This window comes from Charadrius vociferus, unplaced genomic scaffold (assembly GCF_000708025.1).
Source record: "Charadrius vociferus isolate BGI_N301 unplaced genomic scaffold, ASM70802v2 scaffold87, whole genome shotgun sequence".
In the NCBI taxonomy this organism is placed as follows: Eukaryota; Metazoa; Chordata; class Aves; order Charadriiformes; family Charadriidae; genus Charadrius; species Charadrius vociferus.
In genome coordinates, this window is record NW_009649314.1 from 322,108 (window position 1) to 341,117 (window position 19,010).

Consider the following 19,010-nt stretch of genomic DNA (forward strand, 5'->3'; position numbering starts at 1 on the left):
TTTTTTGTTTGAATTATTTCTTTTCTAATTATGTTCTTTGTATATTAACAAAGTGCTTTTGTTCCCATGGTATAATAAAAGATGACAATCCTTCCCCTAAAAATAATGCATATTAATCAAATTGTATTCTTAAAAGGCAGATGGAGGCATGAGTTAAAGCTCTGCCTGGGGCAACTCTGGTTAAAAACTGAATATTTATATTTTATTTTTTCCAGTAGTGATTCTACTTTTTGGAGGAATAAAGAAAGCAGAACTGCCCGTCACCATCCTGAAGAAAGCCCCAGTGCTCCTCACTTGCTGGGGGGGCGTGAAGAGATAAATGAAGCAGGCGGGAGAGTAAGAGTCTGGTAACAAAGAGGTCAGTAGAAATACTTTTCTTACTCCATTATGGAGTCCAGGATTTCACCTTCAGTGTTGTGTTTATTTATTAGAGACTCCCAGGAGTGCACCAGTAGCGTGAAACACTTATGATATTTCAGAATCACAGGTGCCATCGTACAAGAACGGATCTGCCTGTGCAGCTGATGTAGACCAGAGCACATTAGAAATTCCTTCCTTTGAAGTCCACATTTTGGATGTTTTGCCATGAGCTTTTACTGATCCACCTTTTTCTGCTTCTCTAACACCCATTTTTCTCACTCCACACTTAAAATGAGAGATAACTGCTTGCATGACTCTTAGATCTTGATTTGTTTTTCCCATGTAAAGACACTTTAAAGTGAAGACAATTGTATTGCCCATTTTAAATCCTTCCCGCTTCCGCTCAAAAAAAAAAAAAAGTATCCCAGTATGTAAAAATCTGTCCCAGAGTGAAATTCTGGCCCAAGCAACGCCAATGGCAAAGTCTCACCACATTCAATCAGACACATGGTTCTATTCTGCACTTTAATTACATGTTAAATGGAAATCTAATTATACCTTGTTGCACTGGCACAATCCACTATTTATTTGCTCTGAACTATTGACCTTTCCCTGCCGTGTCTCAAGCATCGAGGTGCTGTTTGTTCGATTTAATTGCCTACGGGCAAGTGAGTCCGATGTGTTCGTCTTCTCCTGGATGATGCAAGTGCTGTTAATCGAGAGTAGCTGATTACAACACAAGGCACGTTGCTGTGGGAGCGGGAAAAGTCAGGCCAATATGTGCAATCCTGGGGGATGATGAGCATCTTTAAGTCTTTAAGGAATCGATGCAAGCTGAAAAGCTGAAAGGCATGGCTGTCTTCAGGAGGTGAACGGGTGCATACAATGATCACACTCCTGGAAGGCGGCAAGGAGATGTCCTTCATGTCCTTCCCTAAAGACCTGTCTTTTCCCCATAATACCCTTATTAAGGAGTAACGAGGTAGTGCTGTTTCTCTCTGATGAATGTTTTGCAGTCATCAGCATACTCCTGAATTTCTCAGTTTTATCAGGTTACAAGTAATTACCATGCATCGCATCACCTGGAGTGCCATTATGCAAATTTGCATATGGCTTGAATGCTCTGCTTAGGCAAATATTTATCATCCTTTAAAGCTTCTTTTGGAAAAGAATATCATGCCTTCTGTTCTCCCTTATCAATTCACATGTACCGTGATTTAAACAGAAGCCACAGCTGAAGGGAAGGTGTGTGGAGAAAAGGTTTGCTGCCTGCAGAGAAATTCCTTTCAAAATCCTGTAAAAATAAGACAAAGGCAAAAATTGTAAATAAATACTGTGTAAAAAGAAACATATAGTTTAATGGTCCACCTTGTTCAGAATGAATTGAACTCTCTTCTCCCAGCTTCCACTCCGTGTACTCTAGGGTTACTCCTGAGCCTGACCAAGAGCGTTCGGTAATCACAGTAGGGATATTATTACAGAGCAAGACTTTCTCCCATCAAGGTTGCTGGAATGTTTGCTACCATCCAGAAAAAGCTAGGTATTATTCTTGCCTCTGCCAGTTCATAAACTCTCTCAGCGGTGACTCATATTGTGACTATGTAGATAGAATAAAATATGTAATGGAAAGTCAGTAAGAACAACAAGCAAGAAGGATATGGTCTTAATCAGGTCTCCTTTGGAGATACTAAGTATTATTTGCCTAAGAAGTGAATGAGGACTAGCAATGATGCTTCTGCCCAAAAACTGAGTGGCTAGCACACAGTTGCCACCTTCAAGTTTCTGTAGCACAACTCATTTAGAGATCCAGGCAAGCCATGCACTGACAAGTGCAAACAGGCCCTTGTTTTTGGTGGAAAGAGAAGGTGCAAAGAGAGAGAGTTGTCTTATATTAAAACTTTGGGTTTAGGCAAATACCAAGATTCACTTGGGATCCAGGCATGGCTCGAAAGTGCAGTCATTTATAAAGTCCCAGTCTTGGCTTCTTCTAAATGGCCAGGCGAAGGAGGAAGCCACACAGGGAGATGGCAGAGGTGGCAGACACAGGCTATGCCTGCTTGGTGAGCCCTGTCCCTGCATGGTGGTTGTGGGTTCTGTGGGGTGTCAGCAAAGCTCTCCATACCGCAGTGATGAGCTGCTACATGTGGAACTGGAGTCTTGTAAACATTTCTGTTGGTTGGGTAAAGAAGTACCAAATGTTGGTGAATGTAACAAACATTCACTACTGACTCACCCAGCTAGAGGTCAATTCACCCATCCAGATGTCATTTCACCCATCCAGAACAACAAAATTGCGGTGGGCCTCGTCTACTGCTCTTCTTGCTGGTGTTGGTACTTCTCATGGTGTCTCAGAAGAAGGCAGCACAGCACCATCCCATCAGTTTAGCACCACACATCCCCTTGTTATTGGAGGATCCCACTCACGTTTTGGAGCTGAAATCCCTGTTCTGTTTACCTGCACAGACTGAATGTAAGCCAGAATAGCAGACTTTTTTCCCCCAGTTCTTGCTTTGTCTTTCCTACAGAGCACTGCAAAAGATATATGGTGCCTTCCCAAAGGCACATCATAATGCAGCTTCTGACTAATGCAGGACCAGCATCCAAGAAACAGAGGAAGAAAAAGCCGCTTTTTCCAACTTATAACACGAAACTAGCTTAATTTTATATAAGTCAGGCTGATGTGGTACAAAAAAAGGTAGATAAACCAGGGAAGGATATTTTGTATCATAAGATGGGAACTTAAAATCACTTCCAGAGGCTAACGATCTTGATTCTATCAGCTGAAGCAAGAGATGCAAAGACATACACATTCAGATAGCAATTTGAGATGCTTTGAAAGAGTCTTTGGTTGAAAGGGTGGTGGTGGGAAATCTTTGCTAAGTAGAAATTAGTAAAATAACGATTTGTTCATTTTCTTACCTGTTGTTCCTTAATTGTCTTCTTTGTCATGTGAAATTTACAACCCAAGTTGAACCAGAACATAGCAGTATGTTGTTAATGGCTCACATAAATCAGGTAAATTAGCTATTTTTACCATTTTTCTTCTTGAAAGCTTTAAGATCAATTTGTGTTGTCCGCCCAGTTGGAAGAAAAATGTCTGTGCCTTTGTGTGTTGATAATGTGGGAGCTGCAGGAACTGTTGCACTAATCCAGCTGTTTCTTAACATATGATTTTCCTAAAACTGTCATGTTCACCTGCTCCAGAGCTGTCTGACCCCGCTTCCTCTTAGTACCAGGATGTGCTCAGAGCTATGCATTCGGTATAAAGAAACTTTAAAACACTGTCATTCTCTTAAGTCTCTAACTCCAGTCTCTAAGGAAACACTGCACAAGGCTTTCAAACATGGCAAAGTATTACTCTTTCCTTCATTTTTGGACATGCCTTTTTTCAGAAACTTTTAAAAAGCCCTGATTTTCAGAGGGAAGATGCTGACCTTTCAATCACTGTGAACACTGTATTCCTTCGTGGTTAGTTGCTAGTTGACTTGACCATGATCATGCAAAGTAGATCCATATTCTGTTTCAGACTAGTGAATATTCATGACCAAAGCAGGAACAAAACCCTGATTGTGGAATGGATAATAATTACTATAATCACTGAGTAGCCTTTCGTTTTACATTAGAACTAAACTGTTCCACCTTTGTTAAACCAAATCCTGCTCTGCTTTTTGTACTTCATGTACTTCAGCTAGCTTGACCAAAGTCTAGTTGGTAAGCAATGCTCTGAGGAACAGTGTGTCCATCTCTACCGCTTCCATCACCAGTGGTGGAGAGGATGTCACGATTTTGGGGTAACTACTGGCAACTTCTTCAAGTCCATAATGTGCATGGATTCTGTGTCTAGGTTTCACCCTTGGCAGGAGCTACCTTGTTCAGACCAGAAGTAACTAACATATATATGTAGTATAGATCATCAGGGCACTGCACTTGCAGGGACAACCTGAGTATTCCTGCATCTAACAAGCCCTGCCATAGAGATTTCCCCACTTCTTGCTTCAAAGCATGTAATATTTTTGCTTCACTAAACACTTCTGATGGTATCCCAATAATGTCAAAGGGATTTGAGCAACAAGGAGGAAATTTGAACAATGTATCAAATCCAGCCAGCAGAATCTTCCACTTTCTGAGTAAAGTGGTGTTTTGTGATACAGCTGAAGAGCAAATGCCATCCACAGGGTTGGTGTCCTTTATGAGAGAGTAAGACTTCAGACAGCTCAATAGCACTCCCTGCAGCCAAAGAGAAAGACCTCGTGCTGTGGAGTCCCACCGGCCCGCTGATATGTTGACAGGTCAGACCTCTCCACTATACGCTGCATGAATCACAGATGACCAGCTAGAATAGATAGCTAGGGTGGTTAACCTATGAACTTATTGCACGAGGTTTAAATACATCGTACATAGAAAAAACCCTAACATCTGCAGGTCACCAAGGCTGATACTCACATGCCATTCTTTCTTCAGTAGCATGAAGGCAATCTTTACCTAAAGATGAGAACTGGAAGGCAAAGTTATTGCACTGTGATCATACTGCATGCCACTCAGCCCAGACAAAGCTACCACACGTTTCCTGTTTTGGTATGTTTGTTGCGTTAGCACTCTTAGAAGGTTGGCTGTTGTTTCAGGTGCTATGTCTCTTGACAGAGAGAAACACAGTTATAAAACACCAACCATCTTCATCATGTATAATTGTTAAAGAGAACAGTATTTGGGGGCAATAGTAAGTCTGGAATTATTTTAGAATTTGATTTCACTATGGGAAATAAATATTCTCTTCTGCTTTTCTTTTGTTTTTCAAGAAAATGGGGATTTTAATTTCAAAATTAGCAGAACAAAGAATGTAATCTTTGCCATATAATCAATTTCATGGGACAAAGCTTCATTGTGAGTTTGTCCTTTTGTTCATTCTATTGTGACCGTGTTTGCACTTTTACATTTTGCAGCATGCCACTGCTCATTTCTGTTGGGACTGGCTTACATAGCATAGACTTAATAACTAAATTTCCATGAATCTAAATTCCTTGTTTCTCCTTCTAACTTCATTTTTTCTGAATAATTTAACTCTTGTTCACACAAGCAAAAGTGGATATAAAACCTGTAGCATGTTTATGAGACAATGCAGAACACATTCAAAGCTCCTTCTTCCCTTTCTCCTTCCTCCCCTCCACACACATGATTCAGGAGGAGAAAACAATGGTCCTCCTCAGAAGTTTTTGGAAGGACAGAAAATTTAAAGGCAAAATGTTTATGTACATGCAACTATGGGATAAAATCTGTTTCAGACACACCATCAAGCTGCAGTCCAGGACTATCCCACTTGGCTAGATAAGCCACAATTTTCCACCTCATCTCCGTGGACTCTGCAGAAGACTTCACCTTCAAGGTCTCCCTAATAGTCAATGAAGAGACACCATCTCTAAAGATCTAATATCTAAACATAGAAGACTAATACCAGTGTTTATTTCCATCCATTGACTGTCAATGACACCCTAAACATCCACTAGGTTGTTGAGCTGATGAGCAGTTAGAAAAAGGTAGCTTCCTAAACAATGAAAAGTGGCATATCGTCAATTATAATATTTAATATGAATGCACATAAAAATAATGCAATTCATGTCTTTAGAAGGCAAGAAAGGTTCCTGTCAATCTCTGTCTATCGAATGGTCTCCAGCCTTACTCATGGGCAAAACACTGGAATAGGACTGTGCTGTCGCCAGCTCCATCTATGCATAACGCTAACATGTAGAAACATGCTCTGAGAGGCAACATGCAGTCCCATGACCAATGACAGAGACTCTCAGATGCAGAGGTGTTGGGGGATCACAGATCTGCTACATGGGATCCTGTCGGGCTGTTTTGAAAATAACAGCAGATAGTGCAGACATTTCTTGCCAAGCATTTCAGTTGTGTTTGCCAACTATTCACACACTTACTAGAATGTACACACCATTACATGCATCATCATATCCTCTATATTCCCACCTACCTTTCCTAGATTGCAGGCTGCCCAAGGTGGGTCTTTGATTTGCCTCTGCCAGGCCTCCTTCCCTCTCCTCTTTCACCTGGGACATCCTCCAAGCTGGTACGGGGCAACAGGCTGGCATTTCTCCTTGACGCAGGAAAACTGAAAATGGACCACAGGAGAATGGTTAATGCAAACATCAGGAAAGACATTATGGTTTTTAACTCAATTTGAACCTTGTAAGAAATTCAAGTTTCTGTTATCTTCAGTAAGTCAACAGGAATTTCCAGAGAAGAACAGCGATAAGTGGTTCTGGGGGCTCATCTTAGGAAGGACACCAGACAAAGCATCTCTGATCTGCCACCACAGGAAAATATTTTTCATCCTAAAAAAAAAAAAAAAACCCAACAAAAAAAACCCAGTAAAAATATTTAGCACCAGGAATGGCTCAGAGAAATAAGATTTTAATTGTGTAAGAAAAGGCAGCATTTTGAAATTAGTTTCTGCTCAGAATTAGATTGTTTATGAAGAAGGTTAAAACCTGTGGATAGAAGAATACCTTTGTTAAAAATGGGAAATGCCAACTGAAAATGTTAGCATTTTCAATACAAATGAAAGTATTTCATTTGCTGAAAGAAAATCAATTTGAACGTGACAAATGGAAGATATGTTCCTGTGACTTACTCATTTTTGAAACGTTGACTCCAATTTTTCCCTTTCTGTTTTCATCACCAGATTTGTTTTTTAAATAATGGAAATTAAGATTCAGTCAGAGAAATTATTTACCTATGTTACAAAATCATGTTTTCTCAAGGGAATTGTCCTGTGTCAGTAGCTTCAAGAAGCCTTGACCACAGCATGTGACACATGCTTGGTATGTACACGCATGCCTCCACACAGATGCACCCCTTTCTTTCCTGGACAACCCATATAAATCTCCGATTCTTAGAAAAACAGGCTTTAGCTTCCGTTGTGTCAGCTCCCAGCAGGGTCTCTCCACCTCACTGCAGCAGATTTACTGCTTGTATTAAGCTTTGCTGCTCTGCAGTATGTATGCACTTGCAAAGTTAATTCTGGCTACTGAGGTACTACTGGAGCTCTAATTTAAGCCTGGGAAATATAGCTGGAATTGGAAATGCTTCTGAAACCGCAGTGAACTCTGAAGTGTGCCCACTGTTTCTGTAAATTACATCTGCCCGGGAGATGTAACGCTATGTGCTTTGGGATTTGTTTTATTTGGCTCGTTGTTTGTGTAAGGCTAAGACCATAAGCAAAATAAAATCTAAGTAACTGTAAAGTTCAACTGTGAAATAAAAAGCAAAAGAGAAACATTTCTTTCTCCAAGTCTCCAGGTGGAGGGTTATTGCAATCAGGATAATTATTTTCCTAACTTTTTGATTGTTCTTTGGAAAAAGCTGTCAAACACAGCCTTCCCAAGATACAAACTCTCTCCTGCCCCAGGAAAAAAAAAAAAAGAAGTCAAATAAAAGAAAGAAACCCCCTTTCCTCTAATCCCAAAAGCTGAATTCAGATTTGTCCCCAGATTTTTCAAAGATTTTGTCAGTTTAGATTCCCTTCGTGCCCCTCTGTAGTTAGCTTTCTCCTGGTTTCACAAGCTACCCACTCACCATTAGCACGATGTGAATATCTTTCAGATCTCAGCCTTTACCCTGAGCCACCGCACTGCTAAAGCATCTTGACTGTGGCGTTGGATGCAGAACACAGGCTGATTTGATTAGGTTCCCTTTTAAAAATCTGATATGGGCAACAGTTTTTGTATTATCTCATAATGTGAGAACCAAATGAAAGCCTGAAATTAATAGGCTATGGAAAATCGCATCAGCGGCGTGAGAGACAGGCTAGCGCTGCAGTGTGCTATATTTAACCTTCAAGACTCTGGAAGCGTAAGAGCACGCTGACCACATACAGCAGGGCTAATGGCTATTTTCAGGCTGGTGTTTATCGACAAGGCTCACAGTGTTTAGGTACAATAGTTTATAAGACATCAAAGGCTTCAGTTGAGTGAATGTATTAGCGAGCCAAGAAGTGGGTGAGAACAGCCTGGAGTCCTACAGCAAGATGGCGAAACTGCTTAGAGCGTGTCTGTTTTCCTCCTCCAGGCTGACCGGCTCTGCTGCTGAGTAGGTTCAGCTCCGAGAGACTGTGTCTCAAATGCACATCCCAAGAGTGACAGAGGCACACATTGCTTTATTCAACTGCAGTGTCTGAGCAGAAAGTGATAGAGGTTTGTCAAGAGCCACGAGAAGGCAGAACACCGCAGAAGAGATCGTATGGATTATTGTCAATACCGTCCCAAGCACATAACGTTCTCAGCTGAACAGACACCACATTGTGAAACTGGAAGAAAGAAAGAAAAAAAAATGATGGGGCCATCTCAGACCCACAGAAGTCATTCAGTGCTGTGATGCACATATGATGGGTCTTGGAGGGGTATCGTTAACAAAAAGAAACTAACTTAAGTTGTACTAAAAATAGACTTTCTTAGGTCACATCAGCAAAAGAGTGCATGCCAAAGGTCACTGATGAAACATATCTCTTTATACAAGATAACTGCAAAAGTTCATAGACATAGCTCTGGCACAAATTACAAGATGAAACTCATGAAGTGTGTTCCTTGTCTGTGCTGGGGACCTAAGAATGATTAGTAAAGACAGTTCATCCCTGCTTTATAAGGTTTACATTTTCAGACTAAAGCTATCTTTCTAGGGAACATACGGCTAAATATATTGATTAATTCAAGTTCTTCCACTCAACCTCCTGATGTGATAAACAAGGTTCATCAGTTTGAAAAATCTTTTAAGGAAAAACAAAACATGAAGCTTATAACTTCCTTGATAGCCAGAGCACTACATTTGACAACAGATCTCGCAGAATCTTGAAATCACAGAATCACACAGGCTGGAAAGGCAGCCTGGAAGTCATCAGGTCCAACCTTCCCATGCAATGCAGGGCTAATTCTGATGCACAACAGGTTGCCTGGGGTCCTGGCCAGCCAAAGTCTGAATACCTCCAGTGATGGAGATTCACAGCCTCTCTGTGCAACCTGTGCTGGTGCTTTAACACTATTTCTGTAAAGTTTTTCTTTTTTCCCTTAATGCAGTTCATGTCTGTTACCCATTGTCCTTCATAGAGCACCTCCACAGAGAGTCTGACTTCTGTGCATCCTGTAGTTGTAGACACTAAATAAGATCCCCCTGAGCCTTCTCTTCAGGCTAAACAGTCTCAGCTCTCACAGCCTCTCCTCATATGTAAGATGCTCCAGCCCCTTCATCGTCATGGCCCTTCACTGGACTCGCTCCAGTATGTCCATGTCTCTCTTGTACTGGGCAGTCCAGCGCTGGACACAGGCACTCCAGATGTGCCTCACCAGGGCTAAGCATAGGAGAAGGATCGTCTCCCTTGACCTGTTGGCAATGCTTTTGCTGATACAGCCCAGTACATGGAAGTTGCCAGGGCACATTGCTGACTCCTGTTCTGTTTGTGGTCCCTCAAGTCCCTCTCTGCAGAGCTGCTTCCCAGCTGGTCAGCCCCAGCATGTCCTGGTCCATGGGATTTTTCCTCCCCAAAGACAGGACTTGGCATTTGTCTTGCAGAGCTTCATAAGATTCCTGTCAGCCTACTTCTCCAGCCTGCCCAGGTCCCTCTGAATGGCAGACCTGCCCTGCAGCCTATCAACCATTCCCATCAGTCAGGCAAAACATGTATTTATGCTCATTCCCAGTTCTCAAAGGAAAAAATCCCAATCTGAGACCAGATCCTGAGACAAAAACAAAGCAAGCCTAAACCACGACAAAAACCAAAACCAACCAAAAATAAAAAAAAAAACACCACACATCTCCCACACTTGTTCATCACCTGGAAACATATTCCTGGAAGAAAAGCCTCTGTATGAAAGGGGTACATCCAGAAATTACCCCATGCGCACAATGCTTCAAATCTGATGCCATCACCTGAAGACCTCTCAAGACCTTCAGTTGTCACCGCTAGCAAAGAGTGGGAAGGCATGCTGAAATAGCACAAAGTGCAGAGCACTGGCTTTGCCTGTGTCATTCCCTGATCTCCTGAACATCGGTTCAGCTGGGAGAGGGAGCAGCCTGCACCCACGTGTGTACCCTGTGTCCCCACTTTGCTGCCTACTGGTGTTTCCCAGTAGGTCTGTGCTGAGGTCCTGTTGCAGGCTGCGATGTAAGAGTGAGCTGCTGAGCACTATTTCTGTTCATCCAGGAGAGCTGCACTTTGTGAATACTGATTTCTTTCCTGTTGCATTTCTCTTTCCTTTTCCTAAGGTATATCTGAGAAAATTCACTTTCCTGACAAATTGCGATCAGCCACTCAGTATTAAAAGTAGTAGCTTTGAGGTGACAATCAGCATATTTTTCCAAATGAATTGAACAATCAAGATAATATAAAAAGAAAGTAATTTTTACTTACAGTACATTTGCAGGCAAAGTGGGGGGTAGACGTTAGAAATATTGAAGAGCATGAAGGTTAACAATACCCAATTTTGCACTGCTGGCAGAATATTTGTACTTAGGGGAAAAAATTAACATTTTCCAGCATAACCATACTGTGATTGTGATTCAGTGAAACCAGGAAAGCCAAGGAATCGGGAGATAATGCTGGTTTAATCTATGACTAGCAGAGACTGATTTCCATTGAGAGTAAAGGCAGGAAAAATGTTAATGTAATTACTTTCTTTTGGAACAATACAGTCTAAGTGAAATAGCATATCTTTATTTTCCACTGTATTTTTGTGTACAACAGTTAATAATATTGGAAAGCAAAATATTTGGATGGTAGGACTATGCAGATTTTATTTTATGATACAGGAGAAACCCTGCATAATGCAGAAACTTCTTTTCTACATACTGTACTTCTGAAGCTAATATCTGACCACGGGCAAAACATGATTTGCTTATCTCTTGCAATTTAAACACTGACCTGTATAAGGTCTGTTATAATTCTGAGGCTCTTAATAGTGTGCCCTTTTCCTACAGAAGACACAGATTTATAGGAAGAAAAAATACTGTAAGAACCAACAGCTTTAAATCAATTATTTTAACAAACTATAAACTAATTGTCATCATTGTTGTATAGTTTAGAGGTCACAGGAGAGATCTGATGAGTTAGTACAATTTGCTGCATAGCACAGGCCACAGCTCACAACCTAAAGCTGACTTGCATACCACAGTTAGTTACACACCAAAATAAAATGTGCCCTGAATTTCCACTGCTGGTGCTCTATGTCTTTTAATACAGACTTTGCGGGATCGCTTAGAAAAAAAAAAATTGCCAAAATATCAGAATTTGTGAATTTGTTGAGATAGGTGCTCCATGGCAACAATGCAATAGCACTGAGAAGTGCTGAAGCTGCCAGGGCCACCTGGTGCCCTGTCTCACCACCATCTTTAAGGTCTTCCAAATTTTTCAGGTATTTTCTCAGCTAAATGGGGCAGTCCTCTCAAGCCCTGCCAGCAACCGGCACTGGGACTGGCAATGGTGCTGGCAATCATCAGGCCCATTTCAGGTGTAGCCTCCAGATATATAGAAATTCCAAGCTCCCCTCCAAGTGAACCACGCACCCTGGTTGTGGTTTCAATGATAACCGAAGCCAAAGTGAAATCAGTTGGATTTTGGAGTGCGTCATTTTCTATGTTTATAGTTTTGAGCAAACAAGATGAATGCACATGGGAATGTGAACAGACTAAAACAAATCATTTACATTTGAAAACATCTTTTCAGCAGAAAATATTCAAAGCACAGGTATTTTGTCTTGGTTAGATCTTCATGAAAACAAACAGCATAAGTCACCTGTAAGACTGCTGGGCTTGCAAGAAAATATTAACTGACTTTTCTAGGAGAGCGCAGTTTTCTGATACTAATAAGTTTCATGCAATCTGTTGGCATAGAAGGATGCTTCACTTTACAAATTTAAGCATCTACAGTCACATGCTTTTTTCTTCCAACACAGTGAGAACAATGCTGCACTGCACATCAAAGGCTCATTTGCATGCACTGTCTCATTATTTTACACCTGCTGAGGACTCCAGTGTTTTGCTTACTGTATCAAAGAAAGATTCAGTCCTTGAAAAAGCTTTTACGAGGTCTGTAAAAAGAAGTATCCTCAGGCACACACCTTTTTGAAATAAAGGGAGAAGCATACCACATGATCTGCTTTGGATAAAGGCAGATGAAGGTCTTAGTTAAATTTTCAAAGTGTCAATAGCAAGAAACTTTTTGAAAATAAACCCTTTTGTTTAAAGCATTACGTGACAGATTAAATAACGAAATACATGTTCTTTCTGACTTACTCATTGGTAACTAATTCTAAATCTCAAAACAATGTTTTGGACAAAAGAAGTATTAATTTTGGACTTGGCTGGCAATTAACCTTCAAATGATGTATCTACATCAGTTGATTTGGTAAGACTGGGTGAATCAGAAAAGCTAAAGCATCTCTTCTGTAGCAGACTGCTATTTAAGCAATTCTTCCTGAGTCATACAGTGTAATGGGTCTGATCTGGTAATGGCTCCTTCCAGATTAACACTTGGAGCTCAATAATGCACCTGACTGATTTACATGTGGTTACTAAGCAGGGTCAGATGGTGACAAAACAGATGCTTTGAGGGCTTGGCAAGAGGAAGACCACAGCTAACAACGTGGGAAGCACATGACCGAATAAAATTTGGTACATTTGGTACATTTGCCAAGGGGTCCCTGACTTTGGCTTGGGACTGTATGAACTTTGGTTTGGGACTGAATAGGACAATAAGCACAAAGCTGGTCTGTTTCCTGAAAGGAACCAAGGTGGCACCAAGGGCTAGAAATGGCAGAGCCACCCAGAGAGGCTGTGACTCACAGGGGTCAGCAGCCAGGCTTGCAGGGGAGGAAAAGGTGGTGGAGAGGGGAGTGGTGGAGTACCTGCCCTGCAAAACACTCACACGGCTGACACCTTCACAGGGCCAATACTGCATTTCTAGGAACAATGTCCTCAGGAATGTGATCCTTGGAGAAAAGTAACTGGGTTGTGTTCCCTCTCCCTTTCCTTTAGTTTTTCCTTGCTTTCTGTATATTTCCTTTGACCAGTCTCCTCCCTGGAGAAAAAAAGTTCACTTCCCTCACAAAGGCTTTTTAAAACACAAATGGCATCTCTATACAAAATAGAGGCCACAGATGTGCTTCTCCAAGGCTTTTAACCCCTTGGAGCAAAAAGGAGCAGTGATTACCTCCTACACAAAACTTTTTTTTCAACCCATTTGAGCCTTAACTGAAATGCAGTAAGGCTTATTGCATCTTTTAAGGTAGAAGCCAATATTGAATTGTAAAAGAAATAACAATTACCCACTCAAAAATGATGGGTCCCAATGTATTTAGATGATTATGCTTTTTATTTAACGAAGTTCCAATTTTAGCAGTGGTGTTTGACTTTTTATATACTTTCTTGTATGTTCTATTTTTTCCTTAAGGTAGACCAATTCTGAAAGAACGATGTCAATATCAGACCTGAATTCTGATGAGCTATGACATAATTAAGCATTAAAGAAAAAGAGACCATATAATAATAGCCCAAAGCCAGCAGAAAGGAAATCAGAAGAAAGAATCCACAGCTTCTCAGTTTAATCTAACACTAAGCAGAAGGTAGGACTACAGACCGTCTGAGTTATCTTTTGACCTGTATGACTTATGATTCTGTAATTGCAGAAATAAAACAGGGCTTGAATATTGTCACAAAGTAATCTACAAGCTAAGATGATGGACGCGTTGGCCAGGGGCTGCCCTAGGTAGTAGAGCATAGAGGGTATGACCTTCCTGTAAGATGGGAAGGGTTAGTTGTCTCTCCCTTGGCACATCTCTCTGCACCACTGCTTTTCTTAGTAGCTTATGTTCTTTAGCAGTATTTTGCCACGTTCCTGCTACCTTTGATGACCAACAGCCCAAGCTTCCAGCTGTTTGGAAGCCTCTGCTGAGTGGCCACTGGGAACGCAGGTCAGCTATGAAGTACATACTCATGCCAGTGTATCTCTCTCAGACACTGCATGCATGTTGGCTAACCTGCACAGCACACGGGACAGCCCATCCACTAGTGAGAAGTCTCTGTCTGTGGCTGTGCAAGATGAATTCTTGCTCCTGATGACTCCTGGGCAGCCTCTCTTCACCACACCATGGCAAACATCACTAGACTATCCTTGGGTTGAAGCGTGTCCTTACACATGCCGGGTCCATACATTCTCTGTTCATTTGCTCAGTTTTACATGGTGCATGCAGGTCAGGCTTAAAGCTTATGCATGCAATGTTTAGGAACAGCTGACAAAGGCTTTACTGTGGCTTGGTGCAGACCAGACGGCCTGATGCTCTGGGTTGTGCTAAAGCTTGAGCTTCCCCGGGCAGGAACCGTGGAGGTCTCCTAACCCTGCCCTGGAGCACAGTTTCCTGTGGGTAGTCCAGGCTTAAGAAGGGCTTCAGAGCCACATTTAAATGACAACACAAGGATGGACAGGAATCCAGATGACTCATTCTGTATTGTCACTGTGATTTGCTTTCAGGGTTGTCCCTGCTTTTGGGCCCAAGTGGCATGGGGAGACTTGTGTCCGTACTGCCATCATAGGCAGGTTGGCTGCACCATCCTGCAGTTCACTTGACGGACGCTCAACATGTCCCACACAACACTGTGTCGCATGTCTGTGACACTGTGAAAAGCATGTTGTTTTACCGGACCAGGGCACTTTTCCACACAGGCAGTCCATTTTACACATGAAGCAGCACAGTTTGGGGCTATGCTTGAACCTCTCAGTACGGAGCCACCTGCCCATGTCCTGAGGTGGCCTCGGGAGTCCCAGCCACCACAAACCCCTCCCCGCATCAGCAGTAACTGAGGGCACATTCCATCATTTTTGAGGCCTTGTTTTGAGTCACAGACAGGTTGTCATTTAAAATGCTTTTGGAGTTCATACAGTGTTACAAAACAAGAGGACTGACTCTGTGTTAACCTGCCATGTTTATTACCCCTATAACATAACACGTGGGTGAAATGCCATCACAGCACGAGGGCACATGGAAATAAAAAATAAAGGCTTTCTGGGACGCTTCAAGGACAAGTCTGAGCTAAGGCACCAGGATGTGGTGCAGACCCACCATATTGCCAGGTAGAGCAGTCTCTGGACCAGTCCAACAACCAAACCACACACAGCTTTTACAGAATCACAGAATCACAGAATCTTCAGAGCGGGAAGGGACCTCTAGAGATCATCTAGTCCAACTCCCCTGCTAAAGCAGGATTGCCCAGAGCACATTACTCAGGACTGCATCCAGGTGGGTCCTGAAAATCTCCAGAGAAGGGGACTCCACCCCCTCCCTGGGCAGCCTGTGCCAGTGCTCTGTCACCCGAACTGTAAAGAAGTTTTTCCGTGTATTTGAATGGAACTTCCTATGTTCCAACTTGTGCCCATTGCCCCTCGTCCTGTCACTGGGAACCACTGAAAAGAGTCTGGCTCCAAACTCCTTCAACCCACCCTTTAGACAATTGTATGCCATAATAAGGTCTCCCCTCAGCCTTCTCTTCTCCAGGCTAAAGAGTCCCAGCTCTCTCAGCCTTTCCTCATAAGGGAGATGCTACCTTCCTATTATTTTCCATTCCCAGAGAAATCCAGAGTACTGCTGCGTGCAGGAGACGACCATTCAGAAGAACAGTGTCCTGGAGTGAACTGAGGAGCAGCCCAAACCAACAGTGTAAACACATCCAATGGTTGCAACATGGATACAAATTTTGCATTGAATGAAATAATTAATTTTGAAATCCTGGAATATCTTTATGAACATCAACTGTGACAGGGCTGGTGCTGATCCACATACAACTGTGTCAAGCTTGGTCTGAAGGCTGTCTGGTTTCTGTCTTGCTGCTCAGACCAGCTCTCCCATGAAGTATCCTGACTCATGCTCCAGTCTGTGGTTAACTAGACGGATCATTTATTATAAAACAGTAAATATGGATTCCACGAAATCTCTAGCAGAGCATGGACAGTAAAAGATCCTCTCCTCCTCCCCTTTCCTCAATTGAAGCTTTAACCTAAGGCTAAACAAATCTGCAAAATTACTTCTGGAGGAATTTAATTTCTCTGTTCACTAGTTTTACTTGTATTAATTAAAAGCAAATTCTCAGTCACATCTTATTTGGCTGGGAGAAAATACCTTAACATACAAACCTTTCTGAATAAAATATCTTTTCCACTTTGAATAAGTTCCTCCTTCAAGAACTCCGGTTAAATTATCTAGTTATGCACATTTAATGAGCCCATCCCATTAGTATACAGGCATCAGTCAAAAACCTAAATTTTGTTTATTTTACCTCATCTTGAGTTTAGCAAGATTCCTATAAATTCCAAGGATATTTGACCATTTCTTCCTGAAATTTGACTGTACGGGAACACTTTTTTAAGTGGATCCTTTTTCCCTTGCCTTAAAGGCACCTTTGAATTGCATGTGATTTCTGATTGCAGAATATGACAACATCATGGGGCACCTGGGATAGATGTTCTTCTTCCCGGTCAGTCTCAGGAGTACTAACATGGAAAGAGAGGATCTCGCAGGGAGTTCAGACCTGGAAGAGAAATCAGTGCAGGACTGTGATAAATCCCAATTTTAAATGTTTATGGGTCTCCCTTTCATGAGGAATTCTGTTTCATGAGAAGGAACTCACCATTTTAACATGAACTTATCTTAAAACAAACACTGTAATATCCCAGGCAGGGCCAGTGAAACTATTCTTTTTCACTAAAAATTAGTTTTTAATAAAATTGGCAGTAGGAGAGTACATTTGTGTAATCACAAAATGAATCCTTTTTTCTCAAACAGAACACAATACCTGAGAAGGAAAAAGCCAAAAGAGCTATACAGTTGGTTCAGACTTTGCTAAAAAGCCATTAAATTTGCAAGCGTTCCAGAAGCACTTAGTCATGAGCGTGGAAGTTACTCTACATTGCAGAGCTTGCTTAACACAAATCATACACATAGGCACCCTTTAGATGCAGACTGGAAGCCTATCAGAAGGTGTACACCCCAGAGTGGTGTACTGAACTTCTTATCATGAATATGGTTACGGTACTCACTATATTTTTTAGCTCATCTTTCTACCACAACATGTTTTCACATATCTGGGCTGATGGTGTGGCCAGATTCATTGCCCTGGCTAGATCCCCATTGTTACACCTCTCTCCCAAGTTGGCAAAAGTCAGTACGTTTCATAATTGTCCTTTCTTTCCTATTTGCCTCTTGCTGCAATAATTAAGTTTCCACAATTGGTAACATGTCAACAACTTTTCTTGGAGACCTTTCTGGTTATCTAACTTCTGGTGGAAAGTATCATGGGTTTGGCTCTCTTTGCTCCCTGTGGGGATACTTCTTGGTCTTTCAGAGGTATTTTAAATTTGGCCCACAGCTGTGTGTTCAAGGTGTCAATGCCCTGAGCAGAACAGACGTTATCCCATATTGCGCAGATTGTGGTTGCCCTCAGATTCTGTGGATTTGCAGATTCTGCCAAACACCTGTTACCATAAACTCGACATGGCTGGTGAACTTTTATTACGGCAGCATGTTGAACTCATAGAAAGGCTGCCTTTGTAGTTAAATGGCTGGGGTGCTTGTTAAAGACATCTCTCTTACTGTGAATGCCTTTCTTCCCTCTAGGACAAGACTGCCAGAGTCTTTGAATACTTATTATCCAATAAGTGAGTTATAATCACAAAATATCATGAAAACTATTGATTGAAGAAAATTAAATCTTTTTTAATGTATAATCAAGAGTTCAGTACAGCAAAAATAATTTAATAATTATGAATTGACAGAAGAGATAATGTACATTATATCCATTCTCCAGTAGATACCGATCACAAAGGTTATCATATTGAAATTCTCTTGTGTGTGTAATACACCAGGACTGCAGTAGTCTCTGAGACAAGTACAGCTGAATAATCCAAGCTGACATCTGTCTGGGTGCACTATCACAACTCGTTCCTTAAATTCCTAGATGCTGGTCTAAGATGTTTATTCACATCCGTGAGCACTGAATGAACAATTCCCTCACAAGACAGGTGTCCATTAGCAAAATGGCACGCTTCATTTGGCCTTAAGCACGGGTGACAGCAAATAAAAGCATATGAACATGTGTTATGCATATATGCCATAAGGCATAATCCTCTTTGCTGCATGCAGAAATATTTCCTATTGCCCTGATTATTGTGGGTGCTGGGAAGTATTTCAGCATGGACAATTATGTCCATAACATCTGTGTCCAGGCTGGAAACAAGCAAATATTGCAGAGTACTATTCACAAACATCCATTTAGAGGTTATTCAGTTCCTACTGTCTATTGACAATACGAGCCATATAAAGACAATTCACCGACACATGTTGCTTTCCTGCCAGCTGTCACAGTAGCTGCTGCTGGTCCCTGGCACTGAGCTAGGACCAACGACTGGCACAGTCAAAGGCTGATGCCCCTTCCTGGTACAAAGCTATAGTCCAGGAAGCAGAAGTTGTTTCTCTGGGCTACTTTCTGAAGCAAATCGCAAATGGAGCATCTACCCAGTAAAACACCAAGTAGGTTTCAGCATTTGTGCTCAATTTATTTCCCAATGTCATAAAAAGAGATGTGCAAACACCTTCTAATATGCTCCC